The sequence below is a fragment of the Papio anubis genome, chromosome 11, assembly GCF_008728515.1.
Source record: "Papio anubis isolate 15944 chromosome 11, Panubis1.0, whole genome shotgun sequence".
Classification (NCBI taxonomy): domain Eukaryota; kingdom Metazoa; phylum Chordata; class Mammalia; order Primates; family Cercopithecidae; genus Papio; species Papio anubis.
The window spans coordinates 77,229,444-77,245,558 of record NC_044986.1 but is presented as its reverse complement, the minus strand read 5'-3'; the positions used below and the strand labels follow the sequence as shown (position 1 = coordinate 77,245,558).

Below are 16,115 nucleotides of genomic sequence, written 5' to 3'. Positions count from 1 at the left end.
CTAAAAGAAGGCAAACACCAAGAAGACATGAATTCTAAAATTTCAACTCTGATTGTCTAACTATACCCAGATCATAAAAAGACCCAGGAAACTGTTCCTAGATGAAAGCGATTTCAGTTTCACAGAAGCATTATCAAAAGGGAAACAAAAGGAAAGAGGAACAGAGAGCCAACCAAATTTGTTTAGTGAGTTTTTTAAGGAGCTCATTCCAGTGCTGTTTTAATCCTCTTTACATTTCCCTCTCATAGAGAACCAAATTAAATGTTTCATTTCACAAAGACAAGAACAAATTATGATAACCTTGAAAATATTTATTTTAGATGAAAACAATGATTAATAAAGCTTAATTCAGATAGAATTAATCGATCCTCTGTTATGTTAAACAAACTGTTTTAAACACTGCTGAGCATGAAAACTGAAGTGAAACAACCTTTCCATGAGGTAGTTAAAGCCATTTAACTGTTGCCAGAAGGCTGACAGAGGGAATCAGTGGAGCAGGCATGCTTTCTGAATATGACTAGCTGTGTGATGAATAATTAATTTCAGCAGGATCTTAGTAGTATTGTTTTTCAATTTTATGCAATGTTTTCAACCATCATGGAACATGATGCTCTTATACAACTTTATAACATTAGCAACTATCATTTGTAAAGAATTTACAAAATTGCCAGAGGGTTTGCATGTTTGTTTTCAATTTAATCCTCGGGTTACGCAGATAAGCAAACAAAGGCTCAGAAAAAAACATATTTAAAGAGACTAATTTAAAAATAGCTAGGAATTTTTAAAGCTAAAATTAAACCCAAAATATGCCATTTAAATTTAAATATTATCTAATTTAAATATTAATGAAAGTTGGTAATAGACGGTACAAGAAATCACAGACCTGATAGATTTATTTTTAAAAGATAGTAAATATTAATATTTTTGTATACACATAGATCTAAATATCTATAATTGTTTGTCTTATGTCAAAATAATATTCATTTTTTTTAACGTGTAGAAATAAAGTAGACCAGAAAAATACAACTTCCAAGTATGCCACTACCCAGAAATAATCAGTGTTCACATATTGTCAAATAGCTTTCCAGAATTATGTATATTGATGGGGTTCACACACTACCCCAAAGGATAGCACCTTGACATTTGAGAAAATAGCAGAAGCAGGAAGGTCTCTCTGACCTTCTCTCCCCCTTCTCCCCTGAAGCAGGCCATAAAATAATTCACTGGCCTTCCTCTAAAATAGTTCGTAAGACCCTCATTCCAGAGAGATCCTGTCTATACCCAGAGGAAAGGAATGTAGCACAGGCACACAGGAAAGAATCTCAACAAACAGACCTTGCTAAGTCCCCCCGCCCCAGTTTATTACCATTTACATCATACTCTTTTGTCCTCCAATTATACTTCTGTGCAACTGTTCACAAGAATACAGGTTTTCCTCTTTTGGGGGGTCTTTGTTTCTCTTTTCTTTTTTTTTTTTTTTTTTTTTTTGAGACAGGGTCTCACTCTGTCACCTAGGCTAGAATGCAGTGGTGCAATCACGGTTCATAGCAGCTTCAACCTCCCATGCTCAAGGAATCCTCCCACTTCAGCCTCCCAGGTAGCTGGGAGGACAGGTACACATCACCATGCCCAGCTAATTTTTTGTATTTTTTGTAGAGATTAGATTTCACCATGTTGCCCAGGCTGATCTCAAACTCCTGGGCTCAAGCAATCTTCCTGCCTCAGCTTCCCAAAGTTCTGTGATTACAGGCATGAGCCACTCTGGGTCTTCATTAAAATAAATTTGTTTCCTTTTTGCTTGTTATCTGTTTTTTATCATAGGTCTTTCAGTCTTGAAAGAAATGAAACCTTTTCTCCTCTATGATAGGTATACATGAATTTCAGGGTGCGATGGTTTAAATGGGTCCCCCAAAGTTTATATGTTAGAAACTTAATTCTCAGTGCAATAATGTTCAGAGGGGAACCTTTAAGAAGTGATTAAGTCATAAGGGCTCTGCCCTTATGAATGAATAATGCCACTATTGGTGGAGTCAGTTATCATGGGAGTGGGTTCTTGATAAAAGCAAGTTTGGTCCCTCTTGCTTGCTCTCTCTTTCTCTCACTGCCTCTCTTTCTCGTCCTCTGCCTTCTGCTGTGGAATGATGCAGCAAAAAGGCTCCTCACCAGATGCTACAACTTGATATTGAACTTTCCAGCCTCCAGAACAGTGAGAAACTCATTTTCTTTTTTATAAATTACTCAGTCCTTGCTCTTCTGTTATAGTAGTACAGAAAGGACTAAGACACAGGGCGACTAAATGTTTACTGTTGTAGCTTAATATTTTTATTTAGGTATATATTGAGTGTGGTTTTCATATCAATAAATATTTCCTGCTTATAATTACTATGACAGTTTTTTCATCATTATAAAAATAACAAAGAACTTAAGAATTCCAGCAGTTTGAGTCAGGTGCCATGGTTCACACCTGTAATTCCAGCACTTTGGGAGGCCAAGGCACATGGATCACTTGAGCCCAGGAGTTTGAGACCAGCCTGGGCATCATGACAAAACCTTGTCTCTATGAAAAATACTTTCCTTTTTAAATAACAATAAATAAATAAATATCAAAAAAGTCAAGCAGTTTAAAGAATCAACGCTCATCAACAATTATATATTCTCATAGATATACAGAAATATATACATTTCTTTTCCATACCAATGCAAGCATACAATATGCACTGTTCTGCATTTTCCTTTGTTCACTTAACAACGTGTTATTGAAAATTTTCATTTCACTACCCACACAGAGTATGCCATTGGATGAATATAATTACTTTACTAGAATTCTACTGATAAAAATTAATTTTACTACCTTTTCAGTATTATAAATATAAAAATATTCTTACAATAAATATAACTACTAGGAGCAGTAGTAATCATCACAATATTACTGTTGATGTTATTATTTCTATGTTCCGGGTACTGTTCTAAAGTGATTTACCTGTCGATATTTATTTTTTTTTATTTTTTTGAGATGGAGTCTGGCTCTGTCTCCCAGGCTGGAGTGCAGTGGCACGATCTCAGCTCACTGCAACCTCTGCCTCCCAGGTTCAAACAATTCTCCCGCCTTAGCCTCCCAAGTAGCTGGGATTACAGGCAGGCACCACCACACCTGGCTAATTTTGGTATTTTTAGTAAAGACAGGGTTTTGTCATGTTGGTCAAGCTGGTCTCAAACTCCTGGCCTCATGTGATCCTCCCACCTCAGCTTCCCAAAGTTCTGGGATTACAAACATGAGCCACCACACCCAGCCACATGTCAATAATTTAATCCTCACATCAACTTTATGAAGTAGTCACTATTATTATCTCAGTTTTACCCAAATGAGGAAAATGAGGCACATAGAAGTTAAATAAATTACCTAAATTACACAGATAAATACATATGTATTTCCACATTAATAAACACATAGGATAATTTCTAAGATATGTGAGTCAAATAGAAACACATCTTAAATGTTGAATGATATGGTCAAATTGTCCTTTAAATGAGGCTGTATTAATTATATACTCTTTTCAACAGAATATGAAATCTCTAGAATTCTTCCATTTATCAGCGTTGGGCATTATAAAACTTGGTAATATGTGAGAGTTTAATAAGTGAGCAAATCAAATTATTGTTTTGTTTACAGTACTTTCATTATGAATAATTCTAGCAATTTTAATATAATTTTTAGCTATTTGTAGTCCTTTTTCTGTGAACTGTCTATACTATAAATGTTCTTTGCTATTGAGTTGTGAACTTGTAGGATTGCCTAATATGCCAAAGAAAATAACTCTTTGACTATTATATATTTTGCAAATATGTTTTCCCAGCTTTGCTTTTTACTTCCATTACAAAATTTTTGCAACTACCCTTTTGAGGTATTAAATTTAATTTTTATGTACAGTCCACTGCCTACAAAAAAGAAAATGCTGCTTCACTTTTATTTATTCCCTTGCATCTGTCTGTATGCCTACCAAACATTTTCTCTGTGTGTGTCTTGTTCTCTGCCCCTCCCTGACTCCTTCCTTTCTTTGTTTTCTTTCTTTCTAGTTTGATCTCAGTAGAAATAGTTGAGTTATTCATACTGCTTAAAGAATACTATAATCACATTCGCATGTTATGTGCCCCAATTGTTGCATTTTATTGTACGCCTCCAATCCAGTCCCCACTACCTTTCCTGCCCTGTAGGATCCCACAAAAAGAAGATGCTGGTAAAGCATGACCTTAGTAAAGCCTTATTTGGAGGTAAATTTGATGACTTCTGTTTATCAATCTAATTGTAATCTCCCTTTATATATACATACATATAAATATCATGCATTTTGTCATTTTATCTTTTTTTCTCATTTAAACCATTTCTACTATCAAATAAACTTCTACATATTTCATAGAAAACAGAATGAAATTTTAAAATTAAAAATTACTTTTCACATTAGGGATAGATAAAAATATTTGAAGTATGAGAACAGTAATTTATACTTGATTGCAAAATAAAAATACAGTGTATTGATTACTTAACATTTTATAATTCACCTTCTGTTATTTTAAATAAAACATTTTAATTTACATAAATGACATTATGCTACTGGCCTTTTTCTGTTTATTAATAGCTTCACACAACATTGTATTTTAAAATCTGTCCATATGGCTTTATATCCATGCATCCCATTTTTATTATTCATTGTAATGAATGTGGGCACCTCTGCTGCTCATCTCAAACGGTGTCATGGTAAGCATTCTCACTCTTGTCTGCCTATGACCTGAGTGAGTGGGAGCCTGGCTCATAGAGAATACCCATTCTTCATTTCTCTAAGTGCTGCCAGATTGCTCTCTCAAAGGACAGTATCAATTTACACTTTCAATAGCTGTAACATATTTTTTTCTATATATCTTGGTCAACACCAGGAATTATTCAACATTGCAATCTTTGCCAATATTGGGTATAAAATTACATCTATTTCTTTTGAATTACATTTATCTGCTTATAACTAAGACTGAGAATCTTCTCAATTTTTGTTAACTGTTCAAGTTGAACAGTTGAAAAGATGTTAACTGTTCATCTTTTCAAACTCTTAATAGTTGTAGTAGTTGGCAGTTGATGATGAAGTGACTAGCAACTCAAGTTAAATATCTCAGGGTAAACTTCTGAATCCAAGTTATGGTGTCTCAACTATATTTAAATTAGCAGCTCATTGTCTGTCTTCCTAGCTAGGGCTGATATTCATTCAGATGCACTAATCTAGCTGTATGGGTTTTTCACCTTGCTGTTCACTCTGATTGATCAGATACTACTTTTAATTATGCGATATCTATATCAAATGAGCTGTTATTTTTAATATTATCCTTGTTTCTAGCCCCTAAAATTAAACAAAATCTTCTCACACCTTCCTTCTATCTCCCATAAAAACATTTTAATAGTAATGTCACAAAATTATCTTAATCATTTGTATCTCTGCCTATAAATTTGAAAATCAGCAAGGCAGAGAGATGGAATTTGTGAGGAAATGGATACGAAAGCTACAAAATAATTGCTCCTAAAATCAATAAGTGGCACAGTAAAACGGTTCAAACATTTGGAAAGAATTATAAAAATTCAAGTGATGGTTTCTTTGATCCAGCAATTGATTCCTAATTTACTACCTGAAACAATTCCAAAGACGAAAACTGGCTTTACCCAAAGATATTCACTGCAGTCATGTCTATCTGGAGGGAAGAAAGTTATATTTAAAAAGAAGGTTAATTCGATACTAGTTAAAACTACATGCACCTAAGTAAAGCCCAAACATGGAATTTGTCATTTTATTTTTAATTTTATGTTACTATTTTTGTTATTTTAATTATGAGTAAAGATTAAAAAAAGATAATCATGGAAAAGAATTAATGTTTACTTCTTAAGACATAATAAATTTAAAATTATCTTAATGCTATTAATCAAGTCTTAAGGGATAAATAGGGAATAAATAGATGGAGCATGTTTGAACAAGGCAGAGGTGAAAGATGAGAGAAATGCTAGAGATCAGAGCCTCTAACATGAAAATTCAGCTTTTTAAGAAGAGCAATTTTGGTTTTATATATTATATGGATCATCAAGAACTGATCTAAAATGAAATGTGTGTTGAGCATTCTATTAAGGATCAGCACAGTGTCAAGAAATGTTATCTGCATCCATAATTGTAAGACTCAAATTAAAGTATCGACCCAACTTTGCTCCCTCAGCATCTGAACAACGACTTGCTTGTTAAGCCTTATTTTCTCTAAGATCGCTGAGTTGCAATAAAGAGGAAGCATTTTACAAAAGCAGGTAAAGATTTCTCTTTTAGCGTGTGTGACCCCAATCTATCTTTTGAGTGAATTCTCAGTTTGTGTGAGAACATAACCCTGCTCTTACATAAATCCATATCTGAATGATGAGAGATAATGGATTGACTCTCTTCAGGTTTCATGACTGGAATAGCATGCTTATCTGTTTAAACAGGAACCCCTGTATGTCAACTAAAAATGCTGATGTGTTCATATATTGCAACTATGTATCTTCCATGAAGAGAGTTCTATAGCTGCTAGGACTATGAAGATGGAAATGGTATTATCTGTATACTGATGATTCCTAAATATTAATTCCCAAGTTAAAACTCCTATCTCTTCAACTCAATTCATACAAATCAATTACCACCTAAGCCACTTCCAGCCAGGTGTCTTAAAAACACCTGAAAATAATTGGGTTCTATACTGAATACATCCCGTTACTTTGCAAATATTCTCTCCAAAATCTCTGAACCACTGAGTGACACTACTGTCTCTACCTTGCCTCCGAATCCAAGTGATTCTTGGTTTCTCACTCTCCCTCACTTCCCACAATATAACACTCACCAAATCCTGTTATGTCATCTATGTATCAGTATAATCCAACAAGTTCTCATATGGAGACTTACCGTACTTGGTGGGACTTTTAACGGGACTTACAACACTTGGTAATAATTGAATTTTTATATATGAATTTGCTTAAATCACTGAACAATAAGCTCTTTGTACTTGTTGTTTTGCTTATAATTGTGTTCCCAGAATCTAGCCCAGTGTCTAGCGCATAGTAAACATCACGTAAACATTTTTAAATCACTGAAACTTTCAAGTGATGAAATTTGAAAATAAATCAAAATGCATAGAAGATAAAATTCTACTAAAACTAAAATATTTTCAAAAGCTGAAAATACAGATGAATATAAACAGAGTCCATTTGTTTCATCTGACCTTTTAAATAAAATACATATTCACTCCTTGTTTGGAAAACTGTGTTGTATAAGCCTGTAAAATGTGTTTCTTTATAACAACTTTGTAAGTTCCTTACACATCAAGTACTAAAGACTGAAAAAAATCAGGTACCTCATAAATAACAGTATCTCCAATATTATCATACTTGTTTTTCACTAAACCCTTGGGAAATAAATGGGGATTTTAAAAATATTATTATTTTACAAATAAGAAACAAAGACTTAGAGAAAATAAAAAATCACATGCAAGTTTCCTTGGTTTTTATTCAAAGTTGTTAATATTATGAAATTTATAAAATGGATTGTCAAAGGGCTGGCTAATTCCAGCCAAACCTACCTAGAAGATGATGGAGAGAGAAAAACACTTCTTGTTTCATTTTAAGAAAGAATCCATGAGTCATAATCATAACTGCATTTTCCAAACTACACCTCTAGATGATTTATCTGGTAATATATCCAGTAAATTTGCCTTATTGTATTAAAAATCGTGATTAGAATTGACTTCTTAGTTTTAAAGTGATACATTAAAATAAAAAAATAAATGGCCGTATCTGAATTTTTGCATTACTCCACATAGCACAAAATCATATGAGGGGATGCTATTTTGGGTGGAAAAATTCTATACAAAAAAAGGCATTTTATCACTGTATTAGTCCGTTCTCATACTGCAATAAAGAAATGCCCAAGACTGGGTAATTTATAAAGAAAAGATGTTTAATTGATTCACAGTTCAGCATGGCTGGGGATGCCTCATAAAACTGACAATCATGGCGGAATACAAAGCGGAGGCAGGCACTTTGTGCACAAGACAGCAGGAGAGAGAGTGAATGCCAGATGCTTATAAAACCATCAGATCTCATGAAAACTCATTCATTATCACAAGAACAGCATGGGGGAAAACACCCCCATGATTCAACTCCCTCCACTTGGTCTCTCCCTTGAGACATGGAGATTATGGGGATTATACTTCAAGATGAGATTTGGATGAGAACACAAAGTCCAACCGTATCAATCACTAAAACACAAAGATATTTGAGTTTTGGTTTGCATCTATTTCTTACTGGAAACTTGTACTAGCAATTTTAGTTCAATCTATTGGAAATTTGGTAAAAAGTCACCAAGAAAAAAAATACATTGTTCCTGACCATAAATTCTGAATTTTAAAAATGGGTCAGCAATGCTGACATGCCTATTCATTGGTTTGTGTAGCAAAGTGATTTAGCAAACAGTTTTAGAAACCAAAATTTGGGATTCTAGTTCTACCTCCATAACAAGCTATTTTGGTACACCTAAACAAGTTACATACATTGCCTAAACTTCAGTTTTATATTTTGTAGATTTCCTATGATTATTTCAAATAACTAAGCACCATACAGCTGACAAAGTGCCTGGCATATAAGATTTATTAATACATTTACCGGAAGTTATTAAGAGCAGAATTATAAACTGTCAAAGGTAAGAGGACCTTAATAACCACACACTCTATCCCTGCATTTTATCGGTTTGTAAACTGATTCCTAGAGAGGAGGAAACAGGTGATTCAAAGTCACGGAGGTAAGCTTTCAGTGCAGCAGTGAGTTTTAAGCTTTGCAGTGCGTCAGAATTACCTGGAGGGCTAATTGAATCACTGGTTGCTGGGCCAAAGATTTTTGCCAGTTCCCAGATATTGCCAGTGCTGCTGGTCCAGGGAACACACTGCAGTGAGCTTTCCACTACACTCCACCACCCTACTTCATATCCCTATGGTAATCAGGGGGGACTGATGTCCACACCAGTCAGCCTAGGCTTTGTGTTTCATGAGTCAGAGTTGGAAAAAATTTTTTAAATGTAAACTAGTTTTATTACATATTTACACATTACATTCATCAGCCTAAATATTAATAAATTAAGTCTATGTAGCTTCCCTAAGGTCTTACACACGAGAAGGGGCAGAGCATGACTTCAACACCTGCCTGTGTAACATCACACCCTATGGCCTTACCCCTGTTTCAAACCTGGCATTCTTTCCAATATCCCACACTGAGTAAAACCCTACTCCTCAACAGGCAGTATTAACAAGCATCAAATTGGTAGTAAGGATAGAGGTGGAGATTATGCATTTACATGACACCTGCCTTTGGGAAGTCAGAATCCACTGGGGAGACAGATATGCACTCAGTAAAAACAAAAGCACAGAATGGTTCAAGGCAGCAACATAGGAAGTACTAAGCAATTGTATCTGGAATTGGTGGGTTCTTGGTCTGGCTGACTTCAAGAATGAAGCCGCGGACCCTCGCAATGAGTGTTACCGTTCTTAAATATGGTGTGTCCGGAGTTTGTTCCTGCTGATGTTCGGACATGTCCGGCATTTCTTCCTTCTGGTGGGTTCCTGGTCTGGCTGACTTCAGGAGTGAAGCTGCAGACCTTCACAGTGAGTGTTACAGCTCTCAAAGGTGGCGCAGACCCAAAGAGTTAGCAGCAGCAAGATTTATTGCCAGGGACAAAAGAACAAACTTCCCACAGCACTGAAAGGGACCACAGCCAGTTTCCCCTCCTTGTTCAGGTGGCCTACTCTTATTCCCTTATCTGGCCCCGCCCACATCCTGCTGATTGGTCCATTTTACAGAGAGCTGATTGGCCCATTTTACAGAGAGTTGATTGGTCTGTTTTGACAGAGTGCTGATTGGTGTGTTTACAAACCTTTAGCTAGACACAGAGTGCTGATCAGTGCATTTACAATCCTTTAGCTAGACAGAAAAGTTCTCCAAGTCCCCAACAGTGCCAGAAGCCCAGCCAGCTTCACTGGCACTCGCCACGGGACTTTAGGGCACCAAGCCTGGGCACTCCCGCAGCCCAGAGGGAGCTTGTCCCCAGATCAAACCCAGCAGGCGCCAGCCGGCTGTGCCAAATGTGGGGCTTGCTGAGCCCGCGCTCACCTGAAACCCAGGCTGGCCCACAAGCGCCAGGTGCAGGCCAAACTCCCACCCACAGCTCTCTCTTTAGGCTTCCCCATGAGCAGAGGGAGCCGGCTCCAGCCTCTGCCAGCCCCAGAGAGGGGCCCTCATAGTGCAGCAGCAGGTTGAAGGGCTCCTGGAGCCTGGCCAGAGTGGACAACGAGGTTGAGGAGACATTGAGAGTGAGCAAGGGCTGCTAGCACGTTGTCACCTCTCAATCCCCCCTCTAAACAGGACACCCCAACTGCTGTTGGGAATTTGGCCGACAACTGCTCTAGCTACTTCCTGCTGGATGGGGTGAAGAAAGGGCCCTGCAGTTTAGCTGCACCATAGGAAGTATTAAGCAAAGGCAGGTGGTAGAAGGAAAAACAGTAGAGCTAGGGTGGGGCTCAGAGGTAGAATAATGTATTTCCAGGCAGTCCAGCTACAGGAAGGCATCACAAAGAACCCTGAGTTGAACCTCAGCCTTAACACCTTCCATGGGGTTACCTGGAGCAAGGCATATTGTCTTTCTGTATCTTTTTTTTCTCTTCCATAAATGTGGGATTATGATAGTGTCTGCCCCACTAGGCAAGAACCAGGCTGTAAACCCTGTTGAGACAGCCAGGTAGGAGGGGGTCACTGGAAAAACTACAACAGTCCCGCGCACTTAGGTGGAGTCTCAGGATGTTCCCCATTTGCAGTGGGGAGGAGTCTGGCCCATCCTCTTCCTGTGTGGAAGCTGAGATTCAAGCTGGGGGTGGGAAGTGCTCTAGCAGGGACTCTGGCCTAGCGAGAGTCACTGTTCCCCCCTTTTCTTCCTTTTCACCCAGTGAAACCCTGCTTTACTCACCCAGTGAAACCCTGCTTTACTCACCCTTCAAATCAACTGCAAGTCTAAATTTTCATGGCTGTGGGACGGACAAGAACCCCGTCTTTAGCTGAACTACGAAAAAGTCCTGCAACATTTTTGGCGGGCAACATGGGGACTCAAGAAGCAGTGAGTGAAATGGGGGCTCAAAATCTCTCACTACTGCTTCTAAGCCTTTCCATCCTTGTCCTTTTTTTTTCCTTTTTTTAGAGATGGAGTCTTGCCCTATCACCCAGACTGGAGTGCAGTGGTGTGATCTTGGCTCACTGCAAGCTCTGTTCCTTGGGTTCATGCCATTCTCCTGTCTCAGCCTGAGCAGCTGGGAATACAGGCACCTGCCACCACACCCGGCTTTTTCTTTTTTTTTTTTTTTTTTTTTTTTTTGTATTTTTAGTAGAGATGGAGTTTCACCGTGTCAGCCAGGATGGTCTCGATCTCCTGACCTCATGTTCCACCCACCTTGGCCTCCCAAAGTGCTGGGATCACAGGCTTGAGCCACCGCGCCCAGCCTTTATCCTTGGACTTCTGAAGGGTGAGGGAAACCATTCTACCAACCCCCATTGGTCCTGAGCCTTTTCATGGCCTTTTCCTTCCTTTTGTGGGAGGGACCAGTGAACAGCAGCTCCCTGCCACTCTCCCCTCATTGCCAGAGCTGGGACTCATGGCCCAAGGGTCCCACATAGCCAGCTGGCTGGCCTGTTCTGCCACATGCCACCGGAGCCTTCCCTTTCTCCAGCCAAGGTGTGTCCAGAGTTTGTTCCTTCCAGTGGGTTTGTGGTCTCACTGACTTCAAGAATGAAGCTGTGGACCTCCGCGCTGAGTGTTACAGCTCTGAAAGTGGTGTGTCTGGAGTTTGTTCCTTCTGGTGGGTTCGTGGTCTCACTGACTTCAAGAATGAAGCTGCAGACCTTTGTGATGATTGTTACAGCTCTTAAAGGTGGCACAGACCCAAAGAGTGAGCAGGAGCAAGATTTATTTTGAAGAGCAAAAGAACAAAGCTTCCACAGCGTGGAAGGGGAACCCAGCAGGTTGCTGATCCTGGCGGGGGGATGGCCAGCTTTTATTCCCTTATTTGTTCCCACCCATGTCCTGCTGATTGGTCCATTTTACAGAGCACTGCTTGCTCCATTTTACAGAGCGCTGCTTGGTGCGTTTTACAATCCTAGCTACAGAGTGCTGATTGGAGCATTTTACAATCCTCTTGTAAGACAGAAAAGTTTTCCAAGTCCCCACTCCACCCAGGAAGTCCAGCTGGCTTCACCTCTCAAAGGGGCTTTACTCCACAGGACAGTAATTAAGCTTTTCTCCTGCAGGAAAAACCAGTTGTATAAGAATAACAGGTTCTTCCCCAGGAATTTTTAAATCTTTTTTCTTTCCTCTTCTCCACCCCATCAGCAGTTAACCTTCACTTTTTTTTTTCTTTTAAAAGACGTTTTTACTAGGCCAGCCCCCGCAACTATCACTGTTTATATTCTTTGCAAAGTTTTGGTTGTGAAATCAAGCTTCCATCTTGTTTTACATCCTGAGGGCGTGGCTGGTAACAGCTTGGGAATTCTGCCTTAGGGGATGAGCCCCCTCTGGTTTCTTATCTGCATGTTATTCTAGCCCTGTTTCTTAAAGAACCCCAACCAGTGACTGCGTCGTCTTCTGCCTGTCTGTGTGTATACTGTGTGTGATGTCTGTAAAAAGAGCTCTAATTAATTTAACATAAAGAAAGACAATTGCCTGGATCTCATATTTTTGAAAGCGAAGATAAAAGCTGTGGTATCTTTCAGTTCACATGACTTTAATCTTTGAGAAGAAAAAAACAGCCTTAAAGATTACTGATAAAAAGCAGATGTCATTAAAATGTAAATAGGTGGGCTAGATAATGCAGGTCAGATGCAAGATTTGCTAGGTGTTCTGAGGTTACAAACTGCTTTGGGGGGTTTTGAGAACTACTTGACTTGCCAGCTTCAAAACTGGTAAGGCCTGGGGACATATGGAACTAACCATACCCCTAAGAAAGCAAGCAACCCTTGGCTGCTGTTAGCACACAATTAAAGCTACTTACCAAGTTTTACCTTAAGGTTAATAACTGCTAGGTGTTAACATTATAACATGTAATTGAGACTACTGAAATAGATTTACATACAAGGTGTGTAAGAACAGTAAAATGTATATTTTTAGTAAAAGGTTATAAGCAAGCATGGACACATAAACTTCTGCCTAGGGTTAAATGATTGTTTTGAGTTAAGAAAAAGCTAATGGTTCAACGAAGTTGTGGAAGAATTGTCTAAATTAATCTTGCAAAAGAGGTTCTCTGTGTGAACACATTGACCAAATTCAAAAAAGGGTATTATATGGTTTTTCTGTAAATTGAGCATTGAAATAAAAGCATAACACGCTTTTTCCCAAGGCAAGAATCTGCTCTTTGGTAAAATTTTAAAGGGTTTTGCTTCTTTAAAATGTCTGAGTCATCATTTTGGCAAAATAAATTTATGATAATCTGGAATTCTATTTCATGGTATCAAGTGTTTTAAACCTCAGATATTTAACAGCCATCCCAAAATCAAACTTTAGTTTCAAAATTGTCTTCCCTGGCATCTGGCTTTTCAAATACTTCAAAGAGCCCTGAAATGTCCAGAAAAGAGAGGTAAACAGGATTATTTGATGTATTTACGTACATGGGATTGCCAAAATGATGCTCAATCTTCTTTAGGTTGTATCTTGGAGAATAGTGCTAATATATTTTCCAAAATTGTATGGGATTTCTAAAATTCTAATGTCTGCATATATGCTATCAATCATAATTAAGGTTGTTAAGTTATTGTAAACCACAGAGATAACCAAATTTCTTTGTGTTTCTAACTGTAACTACCCTGGACATTTTGATATTCAGAGATAATTGTTTTAATCCTTTTCAAAGATGGTTTATAATGAGCTATAGAACTTTAACAGGAGCTCTCAAATACAGGCTTCTGATAACTTTAGAGATTATAACATTGGAATAAAGGCAAATGTACAGGACTCATAAAGAGCTGAATGTTCATTAATACCAAGCAAAACAAGAGTTAATTAAATGGACTGAACTCAGAAAACTGAAGCAAATCTTTTTGACTTCTGCTTGAAATATTACTGATCCTTGTTTTTTCAAAGTCAAAGAAACTTATTTTAAGAAACTTACTTAGAGCATATTTGTTTCTTTCTGCCTGGTTCCTCTAGAATTTGGAAACTATCTGAGAGTATTCTTATGGCAATATGGTTGTTTACATCAGTGCAATAAGAATCCATTTCTCTTTTGCAACAGTACACAATTGGAGAAAGTGGTTATTTTACCAAGGCTTAGACTGGAAGGGTATGCTTCCCTTTAAGGAGTCAATCTCAACTTGCAGAGCCAATAAAAGCCCAGTGGAGAAAGGGGCCTCCTACCCTTGTCTATGCAGTCCCTGTACAGGGTTCCTGACCTGTGATCAGTAAATAATGTCACTTTCTAACAGATCTAGGAGCTCCAAGTTTATCTTGGGACCTCACCCAACGCACAGGTGTTTGAGGATACAAATCCATGGTTGAGCTCAGCTTTAAAAGGTCTTATCTGAGATTCCTAGTAGAACAAACTTCCATCAAAGCCAATCCAAAAGGCCTACATAGAAATAATTACTCTTGCTGCCCTTTATGCAAATAATCAGGCCAAGTATAAGACTAAAGTATATTTTGCAAACAACTCGGTCCTATTAAGACTTGTTTGGTTTTTTTTTTTTTAAACAAAAATGAGGACTAGAAAGAGAAAAATTATGTTTCAAAACTTATGTTTTGTCATTAAATTCTAAACTCACTAGTTTTTAACTTTTTATCTACATTTTAGACTAACCCTGCTCATTCCTGTGAACCAACCAGAAATCTCCAGCTGCAGCTCAGAAAGAACAAAAGGGGTGGGTAATGTAAAAATCTGGATCAGTATGCCTGCAAACCTTGCCAGGTGATAGGAATAAATAAATAAACTCAGCGATTTCTTTTTGGGAAAGTAAGACAAAGGGAACTAACCAGAGCCAAACACCATGCACCCAAATCCTAGCAAGCATAACTATAGCTACCAGTTATCTGGGTGTGTCACAAGACATACTTTCCTCTCTTTTTGGAGGAGGACCCGGGTCTACAGTTTCACTTTAGCATTTGGCTTATGATAAGAAGTGAATGCAACCCTGAGATACATTTCTGTCCCAGACTCAATTCCAAACTTTGGGTCAAAGCCCTAGGAAAGAAAACTGGATCTGAGGAATCCAGAGGCAAATGGTAACAGAGGTTAAAAGGCACAGCACAGGTTAGTGTGGCTGATTCCTGCCAATTAAGCCAACCCCATGGTTCCTGCTTCATGGATAAAGCCATGCTAGTATGGCTTTTAGCCATGTTAGTATCCATGGCATAAATGAGGTCTAGGGAACTCCAAGGCTACTGACAGCAGTGGGGAAAGAGGCATAGATGAGAGCAGATAATTCCTATTCTCTAGGCCCTCCCTGCTTCATGGGTGCAAGCCGCCTTTACACCCATGGCAGTGCCTGCCAAGGTCACCAGAACTCAGGGATGCAAGGATGGAAGAAGGAAAGAGGATGCTCTTTCCCTCTCCCTTACGTAGTCTGGGTATCTGCTAGGAAGAGAAAGGAACCAGGGATGCCTGCTCCCATCTTTCTAGAAGGGGAGCCATTCATCTTCAGTCTGTACCCCTTTTGAATGCCTCATGAAACTCTGGGACTCCTTTGAAAAAGAATGCCTTCTATTTTCTTCTCTCCTCCTCAGTTCTCTCTTCACTAGTAGGTAATTGTGTCTCCATACTATGGGAGACTCCCCTCAGATGCATCGTCCAAACTGGAGGGAGTTAATTTCCCCATTTTTTTTTTCTTTTTTTTTTTTCCGAGATGAAGTCTCACTGTGTCACCCAGGCTGGAGTGCAGTGGCGTGATCTTGGCTCATTGCAACCTTCACCTCCCAGGTTCAAGTGATTCTCCTGCCTCAGCCTCCTGAGTAGCTGGGATTACAGGCGCATGCCACCACGCCTGGCTAATTTTT

The 16,115-nt window shown here is 38.5% G+C and overlaps 1 long non-coding RNA gene across 2 annotated transcripts; it reads left to right on the top strand.

The window, feature by feature from the left end:
• The first annotated feature begins 1,716 nt into the window (after nucleotides 1-1,716).
• On the top strand, nucleotides 1,717-15,939 carry LOC103887494. 2 transcript variants are annotated; one of them, XR_651611.4, is made up of 4 exons: nucleotides 1,717-2,206; nucleotides 6,241-6,325; nucleotides 8,627-8,744; nucleotides 14,917-15,939. It is a non-coding gene; the product is annotated as an uncharacterized LOC103887494 (long non-coding RNA). The 2 variants fall into 2 exon arrangements; XR_002524299.2 differs by lacking the exon at nucleotides 1,717-2,206 and adding an exon at nucleotides 3,972-4,269.
• Nucleotides 15,940-16,115: the final 176 nt, after the last annotated feature.